The sequence below is a fragment of the Cryptomeria japonica genome, chromosome 4 (assembly GCF_030272615.1).
Source record: "Cryptomeria japonica chromosome 4, Sugi_1.0, whole genome shotgun sequence".
Taxonomy (NCBI): domain Eukaryota; kingdom Viridiplantae; phylum Streptophyta; class Pinopsida; order Cupressales; family Cupressaceae; genus Cryptomeria; species Cryptomeria japonica.
Window position 1 is genome coordinate 438,813,031 of NC_081408.1, and position 22,205 is coordinate 438,835,235.

The following is a 22,205-nucleotide window of genomic DNA, read 5'->3' on the forward strand; positions in this document are numbered from 1 at the left end:
ATGATCGCTCACCTTTAGGCTTTAGGTAACTAGCAGTCACCAATACAGTCAACATCAATGATTTTCCTTGGTCTAAAACTTCGCCATTGATCAGAATTCAGAGCCTAGAACCCACCAGATTATGTTGAGATAGATCTGATCTTTGCATGTATATATACCAATCCTTATATGGTGAATTCCATGGGAGTTTACTAGTATACAAATATTTGATGAATCCCATGTAATTATAACACAACTTATATAATTTTCGAGGTGATTATAGGTCGTCCAAATATGACTTATGTAATTTTTGAGGTGATTATAGGTCGTCCAAATACGACTTATGTAATTTTTGAGGTGATTATAGGTCATCCAAATAATAGGCGAATAGCAAATACAATATAGTTGGCAAAAGTTGGGGTGACTGGAGACACACATCAGCAAGATGTCGGGAAAATTGGGTCCCCCCGGATAACAAATCTTCACATGCCTATAGGTGAATTAAGGTCATCTATTAAGGAAACCTCGGAGAGTGTAGGCAAAATAATTAAATTTACCGTGTGTCCACCATATATTGTATTGGCAAAATCATCGCATAGAAACATTTAATTGCATAAAACATATGGCGATCGGGTCGTGATGTTAACGGAAATTGATAATGTTCTAGCGACATGGCCACCCCTAGACGGTACAAAATATTTGCCATTTCTGACAGGGCTAACGTGAAAAATTCACCATTGGTGAATATTCACCACTAAAGTAATCTCTGGAGGAAACAAGAGGAGAACAAAGAAAAGGAAGGAGGACAAACTCCCAAGACAACCAGAGATCAAACTAAACAAGTTGATCCCACCGGTCATAGTGATTTGACTCTTGCCAGTCTTACCCAATTGGTAGATGAAAATGAGCTACTAAGGGGTATTCAACTTTCAAGAAGAAAGAAAAATGTGTCATTCAATTTGCTGTTGACACTCTTTCCAACTTAGTTCCTGGTACTAATCTCCCCGGTACTGATTCCTCACTAGCCCAATTAAAACTTCTTTGCACAGTAGTGGATGATCAAGTACAATCATTGGAAAATGTTGCCCAAGCTAATGTAGAGAAAAAGAATGCAAAGGCACTCAAAGTTGCATTGGTGAAGCAATTCAACGAAGACAGGGCCAAGCTGATCCATCAGAGGGATGATATCCGTCTGGCAATGGCTGAAGGACAAAAACTTTTGAGCAAAATCTACCAGCCCGATCAATTCTATGATGATGCTCTGAAGAAGAAGGGTCAACTCCAATCAGAGTTAAAGCAGTATATAGAAACCTTCAAAGTGCCCTATGATTCCTTCACAGTATATGGGAAGACTGTACAAACTCACCGACATCAGATTGACAAGATTGATTCAGAGATCTGCAAGCGGTCTCAAGATCTGCATAAACTTCACTTGTTGTTGTTACCTAAGTTGCAGATTCTTCAAAAGTGCTTTCTGAACATGGACACCATCAATGTCACTCAGGAATTGAGCACTATTGATGCCATGGAGGAGTTATCATTCCAGATGAAGACTCAGAGTGAAATTGTTGCCTCACTCCTAGATACATGGTCTACAAACATGAAGGAATTTTTGAAAAACTTTAAATTCATTTTTGAAAAGTTTTACTCATTATTTTCATAGACATATACTCTATTTTTATGTTATGCAATATGAGTTTGGCATGTTTGTATTACTTTGTCATTGTTGGCAAAGGGGGAGTGATATTGAATTGAAAATTTTATGGGGGAGTGGCATTGAAGTAGTACATGATTTTAATTCTGGCAAAGGAAATAGTGTATATGCTTAGGGGGAGTAATTTGATTATGGCATCATTTTTGTTTTGTAAGCACTTAGATGTCAAATTTTCCTATGTGTTGCCATCAATGCCAAAGGGAGATTGTTGGTATTTTGATTATGTTTAGTTGTGATTGTCATTGATGGACACACACTTATTTGTTACATGAGTTATTCTCAACTAGTACTATTTGTTGTATTGTTCAAACCGGTATTGTATGCCATTGTATGCATAGTTTTTGTTTGTAGAAAGACCTTACCGGTCAAAGCATGACCGAGGACTTCAAGCAGTACAAGGAATTCAAGTGGTAAAAGGACCCCAAACACCAGCCAATCTTTTTGAGATTGGAACACTATGTTCCAGTTTACCAGTCTTTGTTTGTAAACCGGTAATCGATAATACTTTGTTTTGTTAACCGGCAAACTTGTAAAGTGTGATGAGTTATCATCCACCAACATCAATGAGGTGATTTTGTGTCATGTTACAAATTGTGTCTAGATGCACTGTACCTAGTAAATTGTAGTCCAATCTCATTAGACCGACATGAAATTAGATTCCTATATGAGGACATCATGTCTAGGGTTTTGTAGGGAGATGTGTGCATACGAAGTGCTGTAAAAAAGATTAGGTCCTTGCGGAAAAGGCATCTTGTGATAGAGATTGAATAGAAGACTAAATAATGATGTAATGCATCAACAGAGAGTATTCAAGGATCTAACTAAGCATTATGTGCTACTTTCTAGATCACTTACTTGTTGATTACTAATCTCTTCGATAAGTTAGAAACCCTTAACCGAGTAGGCTTAGTTAAGCCTATTCCAAATCCTCTAACAAGGTGGTTCACAGTTGTGGATCTGAAATTCTTTAACAGGGTAGTCTTTAATAGGACTTATCTCCTAACAGAGATCTGGATTCCTAATAGGATTTGTTCCAGTGAAGAACATTGTAAGGCCTTAACCGGTCTGACCTTAACCAGTCTGGTTGCTATTCTGCAGATGGTGGATTTGTGAGTTTTACTCACCATGGTTTTTCCCATTTGGGTTTCCACGTCAAAATATCTTGTGTTATGATGATTGTGTTTATTGTGGGTGAAAGATTTATTTGCTATTTGGCTCATTTGTGTATTCACCGGTTTATTGTTTAAAGGGCTATACCGGTCTACAGTAAAATTGCTTAAGTGTTTGTTAAAGTTTTCGGGTATACTAATTCACCCCCCCTCTTAGTATTCATCAGTACACTCATGTATATTATATGTACTTATATTCTATAGTGTACATGTTTTGGATCTCCAAAAGGTGAGATACATGGTTTGGCAGTTTAGTCTGTTAGTTGCTTTGTTCCTCTAGAACATAACAGTTTTTCTTGACATCCACATTTCTTTAATTGATTGTTTTTATCTTGTGGTTTTTAATTATGGTTAAGCATTGTGGATAACATGTGTATTCTAGTTGGTATTAATTTTTTTTATATCCTTGGTCGAGCTATGCAAATGAAACATATGAAGTATATTGTGGTAGCGTGTAAGTTGTTTTCTTTGTAAGGCATGTATGGCCGACTTGAAATATGAATTAGTATGTGTGTGTGTGTGTGTGTGTGTGTGTGTGTGGTGTATTCCTTTGATGACGTATCAAGATAGAGATATATAAAATTACAGAAGAGATGAGAAATAGATAAATAGAGACAGAAGTGCGAGATAGTGATCAAATATGATTGAAGCGAATATCTAAAGAGTGAATGAAGTGTTTGAAGTCTATCTATTGAGCTTAATTAGAACTATATCTCACGTATATATGTAAGATGCAACTTTAGCAGTTCATTTTGTTTGTTCTCTTTTGGGTAGTAAGCCCTTTGGTAGTGAGCCTTTAGTTTTAGCAATGAGCCTTGCAGTGAGAATTTATAATATTCTTTAACTAGCTATATTATATTGAGATTCAACCCTCTCCATGGTTTTTCCTTAATGGGTTTCAACACACAAAAAATTGGTGTTCTCTTGTGTATGTTGATGTGGATGGTATCTTTTCTTTTGTTGTTCATTTAATCACTCATTCCTTTATGTTGCATTCTAATTGATGTGAATCTACAAAGTAATAATAAGATTGTTTTAAGATTTAGGGAATATTGATTCACCCTCCCCCTCTTAGTATTCCAATTGTTCAACAAAAATTAGGTTGCATTTTTCATTCATGGTTACATATTGTCACCCTTTAGAGTCGCATTTTTCACCCCTTTACATATTGTTGACCTAGATCAAGAAAATTATGGTTCATCAAATGCTCAACTAGTTTTTCACCTAGGTTTTATCACCTTCAAACTTTTGACAAGAGTTGCCCTCAATTGTCCATTAGAGTCACTTTTCGATTCATACTCCTCACATGAAATTCATATTTATTTGACAAATGTTCCTCAAGATGAAATTAGTGAGACAATGAATGATCCTAGAGTTAACAAAACTCTGGATAAATTGATATTGAAGGATCCTCTAAGGTGTACCATATAGAAACTTGTGTCAATTTCTAAGTATCAACCACAAATAAGTAACTCACAACTACAATTGGTTTTAGAAAATGAGCAAACAAATCTTGTCCCACAACAAGTTCAAACAAATTAAGTCACATAATAGGCAATTAAAAATCCTATTTTAGAATAAAAGAAAAAAATTCTTTTAAAAAGAGCATGTAGTTCTTTAACTTTACAAATTCCCCCAAAACCAACATTTGGACAACTTGTCAATCCTTCATTTGGCATAGTGTCACGAACACCTTAAATTGACACATATACAAACTTGTATGCAACAGTGATACCAATAGTGACAACAGGAACACTAACAAGTAAATTTCAACCCAATACATCAAGTGTTCCTCAAATGAATCAACAACTAGTGACAAAATTCCACCAACCAAGGCAAATGGTACAACGTTGACAACACATTCAACCAATTGTACAATACCAACCATAAGTGAAACCAACTATGCAATACTAGCAATAAATTCAACCCATAATTTAGTATCAACAACCGTAGCTAGCAGATCATATACCTGTAGTGTCATAAAATTGCAACCCTACCAATTTACGACTGCATTAGGGTCCTCACGCATGCAAAATTGAATCCTCTAGCCTGATTAGAGACCGAAGAGTGCTCAACTTGCAAAAACAGCTTCTTACTTGGCCTCTGCATCACACTATTCGCAATCTGCCCTAGAGAAAGGGGTAGGACAGGGGTGTGGTGCCCCTATCCCTACCCTATTTTGGGGCAGGACCTTCCTAGAGCATTCATTGTGGGTTGTGCAGTGAGTGGGAAATCTCCCCGTTGTCGGCCCATGACGAAATTCAAATCCTTTAGACATGTATTTAAGGGGGCATTTTCTCTCTCATTTGCATAAGTTCAATAGGTTGAATTTTGATAAGGTCATAATAGATCAAGAGCATTCAAGCATTCTTTTCCAGCATTGAGAATTCTCAAGTCTCCCTTCAAGGCTAGGTGTTGCATTCAAGTCAAGGATTCAACAATTGAAGAGGAGATTGATTTCAACATACAATTCCATACAGGCATTTCTATTAGCATTGCTACTACAACCTCCCTTGAGGTGATTTACAATTTAGTCTTTCATTTACATCTACTTGCAAGTACTTTCTTTCATTACTTTGTTACTTACAAAATTGCGGTTTGACCTAAAGGCAAACCCCCAATCTCAACACAGTTCCCTCTCTTTTCTGTGTGTAGGTTGCAGGTGCACAACTATACTTTTGGATTCAGGCTTTATTTGCAAAGGCAGAAAAACCCCTTTTGTTTCATGGATTTTTCGAAGGACCGTGTACATTCCCACCACGATCCAGACAACTTTTCATCAAATTTGCAGGGTGACTTCGTCTCGATATTTTACTGTCAAATCCAAGTGCATAGCTTCATCCCATATTCAGATCTCAAGTTATAATCGATTCTTTGTCACTTTTGCACTACATAATTTAATCAATTCCTTTCCAAATCAAACAAAAGAATAAGAGATCATCGTAACATTCTTAATTCATTCATAATTCAATCTATCATCTTTGTGTGGAGATTGAATCTAGTGAATTATCCCTTATCTTCCTAATGAAATGGTGAAAAGTGTTTGAAGGATAATCATTAGTGAAACTCTCATCTCTCTTTGAGGGAAAGGGTTAGTTTTCCTCTTGATCTATCACTCATCATTTTCCAACCATTACAATACCTATGTCTAGAAATAGCTCATCCTCCCATGAAAAAATTGACTCTCAAGAAGCCTCCATGCCTTCCACCATTATTTCACCTCCTGAAGCTTCACAATATCAATACACACCATCTCCATCAAGTGATACATCCAATTACACCTTTCAAATTACCCCTAGGGACTATCTACAATAAAATTCCAAGAAAATCCATTTATTGATATAAATCCCCTTTGTGATTCAAAAATACTAGATCCAATGCCACTATATGCCACTTTTCCAAGCAAACCCACTCCAGAGAGTCTCATTCCAAATCCATTTCCCTCATGCCAAAATAAGGACTCCTTCCATTAATCTCCCATACAAATCCAAAGTCCAACCCCATATTAAGAGGATAATCCAAAGTACGAATAAATAAGTCCCAAAACAAATCGAGATCAAGATCCCAAATCTTTTCCATTGAATCTTAAATTTGACAAATATCTCATTTCCCTTAATGATCCCACTATTCCTTGTCATTCCATCCAAAAATATCCACTTATATTTGAATAGAAAAACATCCTTCCACGTCCCATTCATAATCTACTCCCTGACCAAGATCAAGATATCCCTTTCATCCTTTCCAATGATTCCATTGAAAGTTGAGAGTAAAGCACCTTTAAAATGGAATTCAATGATCCTCCTCCTTATCAAGATCAAAGAATCCCTTCATCTCCATTTCATAATCTAGCATATCCCTTTCAAGATCTCATTATTCCTACTAATCCCCCTCATGACCTAGATCCATCTCAAGATCATATCATTCCTTCTAATCCCCCTCATGATCCTAATCCATAACATGATATCATCACCTCTACCCAAGTTATTCATGAATTTGCTACATATCAAATGGGTTCCTCCATGACCTTCATTAGTTATAGTTTAATCCATGAATCTATCATTTCTTCCATATAATATCCCCCTTAAATGGAGTTGTGTCTTGTTTCAAAAGAAAAAATGATCCAATTGATAAAAAGATTCGTCAAAGCATGCATTATCAAGGAAAAGGGTTAGGCTTACATGAACAAGGAATTTAGAATCCCTCAATCAAAGAAAATCTTGATGGTCATGGCCTTGGCTACATACCTTGTAATGTCCCCTTCTCGGCAGTAATCAATGTAGTTGACCGTTGGCCTATTCCAGAGACTCGTAGGCTAGTCAGAAGCAAAACTTAGGGTTTCCTACCTCTGGCAGGATATTTTTGTATTTTCAAAGGCTTGCATGTTGGAGTATGTCAGTTTGGGTTCTAGATTCCTTCTGGGTTTTTCAAAAAGCTTCGCAATGAGGGTACATGCATAACAAGTAATGGAGTTTGACTGACTTACTATTTTTAGTAAGTGGAGGCAGAAGCAGTTGAGTTCGTTGGGTTTTTTCTAGGTTTTTCGAGAGCTCTGCGATGGTATAACATACAAATCAGTATGAAGACCTTCCAAGACATACTATTTTTAGTAAGTTTGATAGTTGCTCAGAATGTGGATAAAATCACTTTGGAAACACTTACTATATTTAGGAGTATGTTATTTATAGTAAGTATTTTTTTTGGTAGTGCTATTTTTAGTAGGGGTTCATCAGCTCAGCTCAGTGTCTATTTCCAGCAATGCAGTCAGCACCTTGGCCTCCGTTCATTTTGGTAGTATTCAACTTTTGGAAGAGGAAGTATTTTTAATACTTTTTTTTTTATCCATGGCCTAGACAAAAAAAGTTTATGACTTCAAGGGGTCGACTTGGTGTTAGAAATTAAATTGTAACTCAAGGCAAATGGGCAATTTTCTAAGTATATTGCCTTAGTTATATTTTTATTTTTGAAGCCATAGTTCGGCACCCACTTTACATATTATTTTATGTATCTTATACTTATCAAAAATAGAAATTTATGGTGAATATGAGTTGGGAGAACTTGTGTAAAGAAAATGAAATGAAATGCAATGCCTAATGTTGGTGAAATGTAATGGCATTTGGGTTGGGCATATTTGTAGTGCATTTGAATTTGAATTTGGCTAGCAAAAATTTATAAATTCAGGCCTTGGGCTCTCATTTTGGTATCCATGAAAATTTGTACAATGAAGTGTTGTCAGAATGGTGCCAGATTTGTGCTTCGAAGTTGCAAGCTTCCTAGCCTATAACAGTTTTGTGCTTGAGATATAGAACCTAGCTATGGAGAGACTATTTCTCATTCAGAGGAATAGATAGGGCATATTGAGAATGGTTTGAATCAGTTGGTTTTATGTTTTGTTTGAGTTTTTGTGTGTTTCCTGTTTGCTAGACGACATCATGGCTGAAGCATATTTTCACTCCTAAGTCTCTGTGTAGGTTCCTGATGTTTTTGGGTATCATCTCTAAATGTTTCTATGCTTTTGGAGATGAGATTTGTAAGTTTTCAACCCTTAGTTTTGAGTCTTCAATTTTATAATGCAAATAGTACCTTTCAACTTAGATGTACTTCTTTGGGTTTTGCATTGGGAATCGTGTTGTTGGTTTGAGGTCATGTTGATATTGTCTTCTAGTTTGTATTTGGTTGCTTAATGTATATTGCCAATTTGGGTGTGTTGTGGGGTGATTTGAGTGAGTTTTGAGAGAGTTAGGAGCATTTTGGTGTGAATTGGTGTTGTTGGTTATGCATTTCTAGCCTACTATGTAATATATCAGATTTTTGAAAGTTTGATTTTGGGTGTGTTTTTGAGAGTGTTAATTGATTGGGTTGTTAGAGGATGTTTGGAGGTCTTGTTGCAGCTGTCAGTTCTTAATCAGCAACTTGGTTGTCATAATCTCTATTCATTGTAATGTTGGTTAGTAGTACTAACAGATATTCTCTCATATTTCTCATTTGTTCCCACTGCATAAGTGGAAGAGGCTGGCATAGCCTCCTATCTTGAATTTGTAATATTGTCCTCTCACTACATAAGTGGTTGAGTTGAATGAATTTCATTTCTAGTCCTCCCACTGAATAAGCGGTTGAGCAATTGCATTCAGTTCTTTGGCTTGTCCTTGGCTGGTTTACCAGCAAGTGTTTGCATTATTTTCAATATCTCACTATATAAGAGGAAGGGGCTAGTTTGCTGCCCAGGTATTGTAATCAATTTAAGTTATTGGTATCTAACAATCCCCTCAACACTATATGCTCTCACCCTCCTAGATTGGGCTCTCGATGATCCAAAAGTGAAAGGGTTACTTCCAGTATTTCCTTTCTACGTAAGTTTGATTATTCTAAACTTAACGGGTTGTGTTGAAATCAAAAAACTTTAAGGGGAATATTACAGTGGTATCAAAGTTGGTTATCCTACCAGCCTGTGTAGTCAAAGTTCTCCATGAGTGACAAAGACATCAGATACTACAACAGAGAGCAGAAAAGACAATAGTATCAGATTTTGTTTGTTCCCTTAGAAGAGACATTTTTAGAGGTTCTGAGAAATAGAGAGATAGTAGTTGATTCAACTGATTTAGTTGATAACATGGTAGAAAGTACATAAGATTCTAATGGGGCTGCAAAGAGAGCTGAAAATAAGTTTGATACCATGTTGGACATGATGTCCCAATTGTTGACAAAACTTAATCAGAATTATGGTGGGACTCCTAATCAGTCCACTAATGGACCTAAAGCTAGCACTTATAATAACCCTGGAGGATATGGAAACGGGAGTAACCATGGAAGAAACAATGGAGGAACACCTGGAGGGTCAATATCAAGATGTTTGCAACCTATCTTCTTACCCAAGGAAGTGCCTCAAGCTAAAATTGAGATACCAACAGTGGATGAAATAAGGAATAGTTACATGGAGTATGCTTCTCTCCCTGTAGAGATCCGGAATATCATCATCGTGGATTAGTTTATGAACCAAAAGAAGAAGAGAGGTGGAAGATAGGATAACTGCCCTTATGCTCCATGAGATTATCAACAAGACCTTGGAAAGGTTTCTCTAGCCCACTTTGATGGGAGTGATAAGTGTTCTGCTAGATCATGGGCTCAAAAATTGGACAATTATTTGTCCTTGAGACCAATGTCAAAAGAATATTAAAAATCACTAATTGAGGTTGTGCATGATGAATCTCTTAATGTTTCTTATGGAGCTAGTAACAGTGTTAAATTCACTCATGTGCTTCTAGAGGACGAGAAGATGAAAATTGAAGATGTTAAACAAGAGGAAAAATATAGAAATTTAGATTACTTTTGGGATGTCTCTAATGAAGTTCATGTAACTTCATATCATGAGGAAATGGATACATCTAAGGATGCCTACATGGTAAATTCAGAAATGGAAAAGGTTAACAGGTTGTTCAATGGAGATCCATGTTATGAAGCTAAAAATATTGCAACTAATGATGAAGTTCCTAATGACCAAGAGGTTGTCCTATTTTGTGAGTTTAAAATATATCAAGATGATGACATTCAAAGGGTAGATTTAGAGGACCAATCAGAAATTGCATTTCAGAATAATGGTGTTGAGACTCATAGTTTGAAGAATGAGCTTGACCAAATTTTGAAAGTCTTTGACTTGGAGCAGTGTCCTAAATTAGAATTTTTAGATCTAGAACAATGGGATAGTTGGTCTAAGTTGTAAAAAGGAAATACTTTTCAGATTGTTGATAAACCTCTTTTTGTGATGTGTTTATGTTACCTTAGATAATCCACTCTTTCAATTGGATGATGAGATGGCTCTTAACCCTAATGACATGAATGAGATATGGGATCCAGGTGTGGTATGTAGTTCTGAAGTCAAATAGGTCAATTTGTCTATTGAGCCATCCAAGTTTGTTAGTGACTTACTCTCTATAGAGGACCATGATGGTGTAAATTGCCATGATTTGATGGTTGACCTTGGAATCCTATAGTTTGACGAGGAGTATTGCATTGGTGATGAATCTAAAAGAATCATTGAATGCATTTTTGGTGGGGGCCAAATGGGAATCTTAGGAGTGCAACAACTGTAATACCCTAAAAATGGTCACCTAAACCATGGGTCCCCAATCTCGACAACATCACCAAGGTCCTAACCAAAGGCAATTAAATCAACCTTGAACACCAAATTAATTAATTCTTCAATCATTAATGTTACATGGAAAATTAATCACTCTATATTAATTAAATATTCATTTAATTAATTAAATCATTCCAAGTAAATCATTTTGATCAATTATTCTATTTATTTAATTAAATATCCTAGAATATTTAATTGATAAATCAATTTGCCATTTAAATCACAAAAGAAAGAGTTCAATTGAAAACAAAAGAAAGAGTTAAATTAATATGCAAAAGAAAAGAATTAAATTGAGAGAAGAAATCAAACTTAAGATATTTCTTTTTCAAAAATTGAGATAACTTGAGAAATTTCATAAAAGCAATTAAATTGAATTAATCATTTTCTCTAAAATTAAAACTCAAAGCTTTTCTTGAGGAAAGAGGTTCAATTACATTGAAAAGGCTTTTTCTAAATAAAAATCTTGAGCTAATTTTATCTCATGTGCATGGAATCAACTAAATTTTATCTCATGTGCATGGAATTAACTAATTTTATCTCCAATGCAAACTCAAACTTATGATATATATGCATTCAATCAAGCTATAATTGGAATCTATCTCAAGATTAACTTAATCTGATCTCTCAATTATTTTAATTAACCTAGATTGTTCTTTTTCTTGAGGAATCTCAACCGCTCATTGTTAATCGATCTTGATCGTTGGTCTCTCTTTTGAGTCTCTATAAATTCAGCCTTCATCTCTCATTCAAGACACCCTGGAGATTTATTGTTATTGTGTAGTTTTTTCTTTGGAGTCATTGAAAATATTGTGCTTTGAGATTATTGCATCTTAGTTTAGCTTTTTGCATACTTAATTTAATTATGATTGGTTGAATTCATTTATCTTAATATTCATTCATCTAGCTTGATATTCATTAATTTAGCTTAATATTTATTCATCTAACTTAATATTCATTCATCTAGCTTAATATTCATTCATTTATCTTAATATTCATTCATCTAGCTTAATCTTGCATACATTTAGCGTATTCTTGTGCTCATATAGATTAAATCCTTCATCTTGGTGTAGTCTAGTCACTGATATTGCTTAGACAAATCTGAGAGCAAGTCTATACTCGCATCTTTTAGAAGGCAATAGGTCGATTTGTTATGGTTTTTTATATTAATGATTATATTTGTCTAACCATGCATGCAATGATTTATTGAAGTGTTGTGTCTTAGAGCTTGTAGCTTTATCCACTTTTCACACACACAACAACAACATGGCAGAGCCACTCTTGGGGTTGGTATCTATGCACCAAACCCTTTTCAAGGATTGTTGGTGACGAAAGATGATGGAAGAAGTATACCATGGAGTGTTGTAAATCTGAAAGGTGATTTTAGTGTTATTGTTACGTCATATTTATGTGACCAAATGAGCCCATTTGAGTTCTTGAAAATGGAATGGAAAGAGATTATAAGTAAAAATTGGTTTCCCACCAAGTTGGTGATTCTTGGGAAGTCACTTATAGCACATGGTTTGAAAATAAAATTGGTTTTGGCTGAAGTTACTTAGTATTGCAGCGATGGTTCTTTAATGCAAAGGTTATATATTGAAAAAACAGATTTTCTCAGTTGTAGATTTGAACAATTTTAGTCTAATCAGCTTATTATCAGAATTAATTTTTGGCTTCAGATAAACTGGATGTCTATTTGGGCTAACCAGTTTGGGTTTTGGTTGAACATCATTGTGGTTGATTCTTTATCAAGATGGCCACATTTGAGTTTGTTGGTTGAGATTACTACTAATTGGAAACAACAAATTATTGTAGTATGCTAAAAATCAGTTTGCTACTAGCCTAGTGGAGGGCACTTTGCATGATGGAAGGTATCAGATGGATGATGATTTGATACACTATAAAGGTAGAATATTCCTAGTACCTGATTCCAAGTTCAAGAAGAAGATTCTTCAATCATTTCATGACATCCCCTTGGTTGGTCATTAAGGCTATTTTAAGACATATCGACAGATCCAAGGAAGATTTTCTTGGAAGGGACTCAAGGATGAGGTCCTTCACTATATTATAGAGTGTTCAGTCTGCCAACAGAACATAGATGCACACATTTTCCCAACTGGTTTGTTGCACCCCTTACCTATTCTTGATCAGAAAGGGCCAAGCATTTTGATAGCTTTCATCACTGGGCTACCAAGAATGAAAGAGAAAGATTGCATAAATGTTGTTGTGCACTTATGAGCTAAGTTTGCACACTTCTTCACCATTACCAGCTCATTTGAAACATCTCAGGTTGCTGATCTCTTCTTTAGAGAAGTGTTTAGATTGCATGGTTTGCCAAAAACCATTGTGAGTGATAGGGACAATAAGTTCTTAAGAATCTTTTGATAGGAGATCTTTAGATTGAGTGGCACAATACTCCTAGTACTAGTCATCACCCTCAAATTGATAGACAAACTGAGGTTGTGAATAAGTGCTTAGAAGGTTATCTCAGAAAGTATGTGTCAAGGCAGCATAAGGCTTGGGTGAGATGGCTTCATTTGGGAGAGTATTGTTATAACTCTTCCTATCACATGTCCATCAAGATATCTTCTTTCATGGCATTGTATGGTTATGAGGCTCCCAGCTTTGTAGATTTGATGTTTGGTGATAGCGAAGCCCCTCAAGCTAGGGAAATGGTGTAGCACTGTCAGGATATTTTGAAGGCTTTGAAGACAACCTCCAAATTGCACAAAATCAGTAGAAGTTGTATGCTAATTAGCAACGTGTAGAGCGGTCATTCAAGGTTGGAGACATGGTCTATCTTAAACTTCATCCTTTTAGATAGTCTACTCTCAAGAAGAGTGGAGTAGAGAAACTCAATCCACATTTATAAGGGCCATTTAGAGTCATAAAGAGAGTTGGTGTAGTGGCTTATGAGCTGGAGCTACCAGTGATTAGAAAGGTGCATCATGTTCTCCACGTGTCATGCCTCAAAAAGGCACTTGGACATAATGTAGCAGTCTCTTCAGATTTACTCCATTGGATGAGGAAGGATAGTTGGTATTGATTCCAGAGGAAATCATTGATTCACGAGAACACTCTTTGAGGAGAAGGGCAATCAAAGAGTATTTGGTGAAGAGGAAGACCTTACCTGTGGAGGATGCTACTTGGGAGAATGAGGAGACCTTGCACCATCTTGGCTTGTGATTGCTTGAAGACAAGAAATCTTGGGGAGGGCAGATTGTAATGTCCCCTTCTTGACAATAATTAGTGTAGCTAACCATTAACCTATTCCAGAGACCCATAGGCTATTCAGAAGCAGAAATTAGGGTTTCCTACCTCTAGGAGGATATTTTTGCATCTTTGAAGGCTTGCATGTTGGAGCTTGTCAATTTATGTTTTGGATTCCTTATGGGTTTCCAAAAAGCTTCGCAATGAGGGTACATCCATAGCAAGTAATGGAGTTTGACTGACTTACTAGTTTTAGTAAGTGGAGGCAAAAGTAGCTGAGTTCTCTTTGATTTTCTAGGTTTTCTGAGAGCTCTGTGATGGTATAACATGTAAATAAATTTGAAGAACTTTCTAGAAATTATTATTTTTAGTAAGTTCAGCATCTGCTCGAAATGTGGAGAAAATCACTTTGGAAACACTTATTATTTTAGCACTATGCTATTTATAATAAGTACTATTTTTGGCAGTGCTACTTTTAGCAAGGGTTCATCAGCTTATCTCAGTGCTACCTTGGCCTCAGCTCATTTTGGTAGTATTCAGCTTTTGGAAGAAGAATTATTTTTAATACTTTATTTTTTATCCATGGCCTAGGCGAAATTTGTTATGACTTCAAGGGGTCGACTTGGTGCTAGAAATTAAATTGCAACTCAAGGCAAATGGGTGATTTTATAGAAGTATATTTCCTTAGTTATATTTTTATTTTTGAATTCGTAGTTGGGCACCCACTTTACATATTATTTTATGTATCTTATACTTATCAAAAATGGCAATTTATGGTGAATATGAGTTGGGAAAACTTGTGTAAAGGAAATGAAATATGCAATGCCTAATGTTGGTGAAATGTAATGGCATTTGGTTTGGGCATATTTAGAGTGCATTTGAATTTGAATTTGGCTGGCAAAAAGTTATAAATTCGTGCCTTGGGCTCTCATTTTGGTATCCATGAAAATTTGTATAATGAAGTACTGTCAGAATGGTGCCAAATTTGTGCTTCGAAGTTGTGAGCTTCCTAGCCTATGTCATTTTTGTGCTTGAGATATAGCACCTAGTTGTGGAGAGACTATTTCTCACTCAGAGGAATAGATAGAGCATATTGAGAATGGTTTGCATCAGTTGGTTTTCTATTTTGTGTGAGTTTTTGTGTGTTTCCTGTTTGTTGGAAGGTGTCATGGCTTAAGCATATTTTCACTCCTAAGTATCTGTGTGGGCTCCTGTTGTTTCTGGGTATCGGCTCTAAATGTTCTATGCTTTTGGTGATGAGATTTGTAAGTTTTCAGCCCCTAGTTTTGAGTCTTCAATTTTATAATGCAAATCATTCCTTTCAACTTGGATGTACTTCTTTGGGGTGTGCACTGGGAAGCATGTTGATGTTGTCTTCTAGTTTGTATTTGGTCGCTTAATATATATTGCCAGTTTGGGTGTATTGTGGAGTGATTTGAGTGATTTTTGAGTGAGTTAGGAGCATTTTGGTGTGGATTGGTGTTTATAGTTATGCATTTCCAGCATGTTGTGTTATATATCAGATTTTTGAAAGTTGCACTTTGGGTGTGTTTTTTAGAGTGAGTTGATTGGGTTGTTAGAGGATGTTTGGAGGTCTTGTTGCAACTATCATTTCTTAACCAAAACTTGGTTGTCAAATTCTCTATTCATTATAATGCTGGTTAGTAGTACTAACAACAACATTTTGACTTTTTGTTGTCCCACTGTATAAGTGGAAGAGGCTAGCCTAGCCACCTATCTTAGATTAGTAATATTTCTCAAATTCTGGAATCTTTGTAATGTATTGTAAATCTAGTTAGTAGTACTAACAACTATCCTCTCAAATTTCTCATTTGTTCCCACTGCATAAGTGGAAGAGGTTGGTATAGCCACCTATCTTGAATTTGTAATACTGTCTTCCTACTACATAAGTAGTTGAGTTGAGTGAATTTCATTTCTAGTCCTCTTGTTGAATAAGCGATTGAGTGATTGTATTCTTCAGTTCTTTGGCTTGTCCTTGGATGGTTTACCGCCAAGTGATTGCATTGTTTTCAATATCCCATTGTATAAGCGGAAGGGGTTGGCTTGCCACCCAAGTATTATAATCAATTTCAGTTATTGACATCTAACAATCCCTCAACACTATATGCTCTCACCCTCCCAAATTGTGCTCTCAGTGATCAGAAAGTGAAAGGGTTACTTCCAGTATTTCCTTTCTGCGCAAGTTTAATTATTCTAACCTTAACGGGTGAATCTTGTTGTGTTGAAATAAAAATAAATAAAAGGGAATATTACGTAGCTTACTATCAAGATGTTGGTATCCCTACTAAATCGCACATCCCTCTATCTAAATCCAAATATGCATATAGCTCTTCATAGCTTCAATCCATTTTAGGTCCTTATATCCCTTCATCCCTTATTCGGGATCAACAAAGGCATACATCTTTGAGAACCTTCCCACCATCTACTTACATGAACCCATCAAAAATACATTCATATCATTCCTATCCATCCATAAACTCCATTATCCTTGAAAGCAATTCATATGACAATCATAAAATCCACATATATTCAAGGAACAACATGTCTCATCTAAATGACATATAAAAACAAAGAAAAGTTTGATCCAAAAGAAAAAATAAATATCCAAAAGGCTACAAAGGCCCATTAAAAAAAAAGAAAAATTAAAAACCATGTGTATTCCTAAGTTTCTCATAGAAGCAATGCATTCAAAAGAACCATGAAGAAAGAAAAAATCAAAAGACGTGTGGATTCCTAAGTTGCTCATAGAAGTGTTGCATCCCAATGAAAAATCAAAATTGACATCCAAAATTATTATTCCTCAATCCAAACATATCCCAACTTTCAAATACATCCCTTCCTCACCTCCGTTATCCATTTTGGGTCCTCATATCCCAAAATCTATAGCTATTACTCCATAAAAAATTTAAAATCCAAAATCCAATTTTCCTCCATCACTCCACCATCCCTAAAGGTGTGTGCCAATGTTGATCTTGCTAGCATTTTCCTCCACTCATGCACAATTCTTCCAACACCCCATTCATCCTTCCTTCCCTCCTATCTAATCCTTTGAATAAATCCTTACCCTAGTTTCATCTCCTCAATCTTGGAATTCCCCCTATACCATTATTCTACCAATGTCTTTGAGAATACCTTCAATAACCATGGTCTATTTCAAGTACCATCATTCTCCTTGTACCATTATCCAAACAACAAGACGATTGAATACTTCCTCCATCTCCTATCATGCATCCATTATCTTCCAAAAAGTCAAAAAGAAAACAAACAAACAAACAAACAAACAAACAAACAAACAAACAAACAAATAAACAAACAAACAAACAAATAAATAAATAAATAAAATAAATAAAAAATAAAAAAGGGTAAAGATAAATAATTCATCCATTGGTGAAAACATGGAATAAGGCACCTTGGGCAAGTACCAAGCTGAAAACCTGGGAAACAAGCATCATGTGTAATCCATCATCCTCTTCTACTTTAAACTACGGAAAACATTTATTCACACTGTCCTACCTATCACATCTTCCATCATCACTCATCCTCCACTATCCACCATCATATCTTCATCCATCTTCCCTTTTTCCATCTTTGATCCTAACAAGGGCAAGGATCTTCATAAGCATCATGCATCATATTAGCATGAACTTATCCACACATTTTAGTCCATATCCCTTATCTTATCCATTTCTTGCATCCATCATCCATTATCACCTTTGATCTTGCTTATATTATCTATATACTATCTCCATTCATACTTGGTAAAAAAATTTGTCACTATGATTGTTTCTTTGAAACTACCGCTATTTTCTCGAAGAGCGGTAACAATCATGCCAACAATTGGAGAGATTGTGGTGAGGCCACAATCTTCCTTTTGTTTTTGAGAGGGGAAACTCCCTCATATGATTGGGTTTTTGGGTATTTTTGTGTACTTTTAACCTAAAAGTACAAAAAGGAGAGAAAACTAAACTAAAACAAGGTGAATAACAGAAACCCCAATGTCGGACATATGAACACCAAATAGGATTTCACCAATGATGACAGATACAAAGGGGGTTTAAGCACAAAATATGTTTGATATGTATGAAGTGATTTCTTGTTGTTATGTATCAACTTAGTCTCAGTCAGAGTATTTATGTCTTCAATTCATGTTCCCTGTATTGTTTCCTACACACCTTTAGAAAACCTCCTAAAGTGTGTAAATCAGCATCAACTCCTAAAAGATATTTTGTAGAGTCATCGAATTGATGCCTTCACTGAACTCAGTCAGTGAGTAGAAGATAGGGGTAGGACCCCTGACTTACTTATGAGATACTCAAAAGTGTCCCTTGGTAGTGGCTTGGTGAAGATATCTGCTATTTCTTCCTTTGTGCTACCATACGCCAACACCACTTTCTTCTCTTGAGCTTCTTCTCTAAGATAATGATATTTGATAGAGATGTGCTTTGTCTTAGAGTGCATAACATGATTCTTTGAAATGTTAATGGCACACTGGCTTGATAACTTTCTTATTTATACCTTCCAACAGTTGTTTGATCCATGTTATGTTGGTACAATTCAATGCTGCAACAATGTATTTAGCTTCTGTTGTTGACTGTGAAACACATCCTTGTTTCTTACTAAGCCAACTCACTAGTCTTTCTCCTAAAAAGAAAGCTCCTCCACTTGTGCTTTTTCTGTCATCAATGTTGCCTGCCCAATCAGCATCAGTATAAACTTTTAAATCAAAATCATTTCTTTCCTGATATACTAAGCCATAATCTTCAGTGCCTTTCAAGTATCTAAAAAGTCTCTTGATTGTTGTCATGTGTGTTTCCTTAGGATCTGCAGAGAATCTTACAACTATACCTACTACGTGTGCTATGTCTGGCCTACTATGAACAACATATTGCAACTTTCCAATCATGGATCGGTAAAGTGTCTCATCAACAGATGCAGATTCATCTTTCTTTGATAGTTTACAGTTGGTAGTCATAGGAGTACTTACTGGTTTTGAATCCTCCATTCCAAATTTCTTCAAGATTTCCTTTATGTACTTGGATTGAGTAATGAAATCTCATCTTTCATTTGTAGTATCTGTAAACCTATAAAATACTTTATCTCACCGATTAATGACATCTCAAATTCTTTGCTCATTTCATTTCCAAAGTTCTTACATAGAGAGTCATTTCCACAAAATATAATGTCATCAACAAATATGGCTGAGATCAATATTCCATTTTCATCATTCTTCATGTACATATTGGTGTTTTCACTTGTTCTTATAAAACCAATCTTGATTAAATAAGAGTGCAATCTTTCATACCATGCTCTAGATGCTTGTTTTAGACCATATAAAGCTTTGTTCAATTTACATACCTGATCTTTATTCATGTCTTCAACAAATCCTTCAGGTTGTTCAATAAAAACTTCTTCTTCTAATTTACCATTCAGAAATGTAGATTTGACATCCATTTGATATACCTTGAAATTCTTGTAAGAAGCATATACCAACAATGTTCTTACTCCTTCTAGTCTAGCCACAGGTGCAAAAGTCTCACCATAATCAATTCCTTCTTCTTGGGCATAACCTTTGCAAACTAGTCTTGTTTTATTTTGAATGACCTCTCCTTTTTCATTCGGCTTGTTTCTAAAAATCCACTTTGTATCGATTACATTTTTGTCCTTCAGTCTTGGGATTAGTGTCCATGTGTCATTCTTCTTGATTTGATCAATCTCTTCTATCATAGCATTTATCCAATCTTCACTGTTAAATGCCTCTTTCACTATTCTCGGTTTAAATTTAGATATCAAACATGTGTTCTATCTTAGTTTGTTCCTTGTCATCACTGGATCATCCTTATCTCCTATAATCTGACTTGGTGCATGATGTCTTCTGACATACTTGGCTAATACAGGCTCAGTAGGCTTTGTATGTTCTTCTTCATCACTCGGTAACTGAATATTCTCTTCATTTCCTTCTATAGTTTTCTTGGTAGGACTTGTCGGTTGAACATAGACAAATTCATCATAATCTTCTGGTTCTTTGGAATTTCCTTCATCGTTTCTTTCTGCAAATTCATCAATTTTCACATTTGCACTTTCTACTATTTTGTTAGATGATTTGATCAGACATTTAAATGCTTTACTTCTAGAAGAATAACCAAGAAATGTTCCTTCTTCACTTTTCTGATCAAACTTGCCATTTCTATCATCCTTGTGTACATAGCATCTACTACCAAAGATTTTAAAATAACTCACATTAGGTTTCTTGTCATACCAGATTTCCTAAGGTGTCTTCAAAGTACCTTTCTTCAGTTGTACTCAATTCAAGATGTAAACTATTGTGCTTATTGCTTCTCTCAAAAATGTTTGTGGCACTTTCTTTTCAATCATCAGGGTTCTGGCACAATCCACAATAGATCCATTTCTTCTCTTAGCTATTCCATTTTGTTGTGGAGTTCTCAGTGCAGAGACTTGTCTTTTTATACCATGATCATTGTAGAATAAGTTGAACTCATCAGATGTGAACTCTCCTCCTCTATCTGATCTAAGACATTTCAGTTGTCTTCCTGTTTCATTTTCAACTCTTGCCTTGTACCATTTAAACATTTGAAAAGCTTCTGATTTTTCTTTTAAAAATATTACTGACATCATCCTTGAGTAATCATCCACAAATAATATGAAATATTTATCACCATAATAACTTTGAACTTTCATAGGACCACAAAGATCAGTGTGCACAAGATCTAAAATTCCCTTAGAAGTGTAGGACTTACTTGTAAAGCTTGATCTTGTCATTTTATCCATCTGGCATCCTCGGCACATAGAATTCTCAGGTTTTTCAAGACTTGCTAGACCTCTTACTCGGTGCTTCTTGCTTATTTTGATCAGATTATCAAAATTTACATGACAAAACCTTTTATGCCATAACCAGGTATCATCTATCTTTGTATATAGACACTTATTCCGAGTTGAGTCAAGGTGAAATGTGTTACCTTTTGTTTGTGTCCTAGTAGCAGCCAATTTTCCATTCTTATCATGAACTTTGACAATTCCTCTCTGAAATTCTATTCGGTATCCTATATTGTTTAGCTGTGCTACACTCAACAAATTGTATTTCAAACCTTCAACCCAATAAACATCATTGCATCTTGCATTATCAAGAAGTGTTATAGATCCTTTACCTTTTACCGGACATGGTGCATCATTACCAAATCTTACATAGCCTCCATCATAGTCTTCTAACATAACAAACTTGTGTTTATCACCTGTCATGTGATGTGAGCATCCACTATCTATAATCCAAGAATCATTAGTATTTATGTGAGATATAAGGGCTTTTTCTTCATACCTTTCTTCATCTGATCCATCTTTGATAGCCACATAAACTACTTCCTCTGTATCAGTTTCATCTAATTTATCATCATTGGATTCCTCATCGGCTATTAAGCATGTCTTTCTATCTCTTCTTTTGAAGTCTCGATGTCCTCTGTAATGATTATCTTTCTATCTATCATCTCGGTAATCTCTCTTTTCAGTAGAATCTATGTCAGGATAGTTAGAAGCCATATGTCCTATCTTATCACAATTGAAACACTTCAAAGGTAGTTTTCCTTTATACTTACCTTTGCCTCTCGGTAACCTTCTGGCTAATAGTGCTTCAAACTATTCTTGCTTTCTGATTTCCTCATACAGTTTGTGTACTTCCTCCATGTTCTTGTGAAATATTTCACTTGCACCACTGTGATCTCCTTCAAAGTACTTATACTTTCTTTCATTGTAATCATTAGATTCATCAAGATGAAAAGAACTAAATGTAGATTCAACTTTATTTACCGAAGACCCACTGTTATCAACGTTACTTAACTCAAATGCATGTAGCTTACCAATAGTAGCATTTAAAGAAACTGGCATATTAGGTACAGACCTCAATTCATTGATTGCAAAGACTCGGATTGCATAAGCTGGTAGAAGGGTTCTTAACAACTTACTTGTTATATCCTTT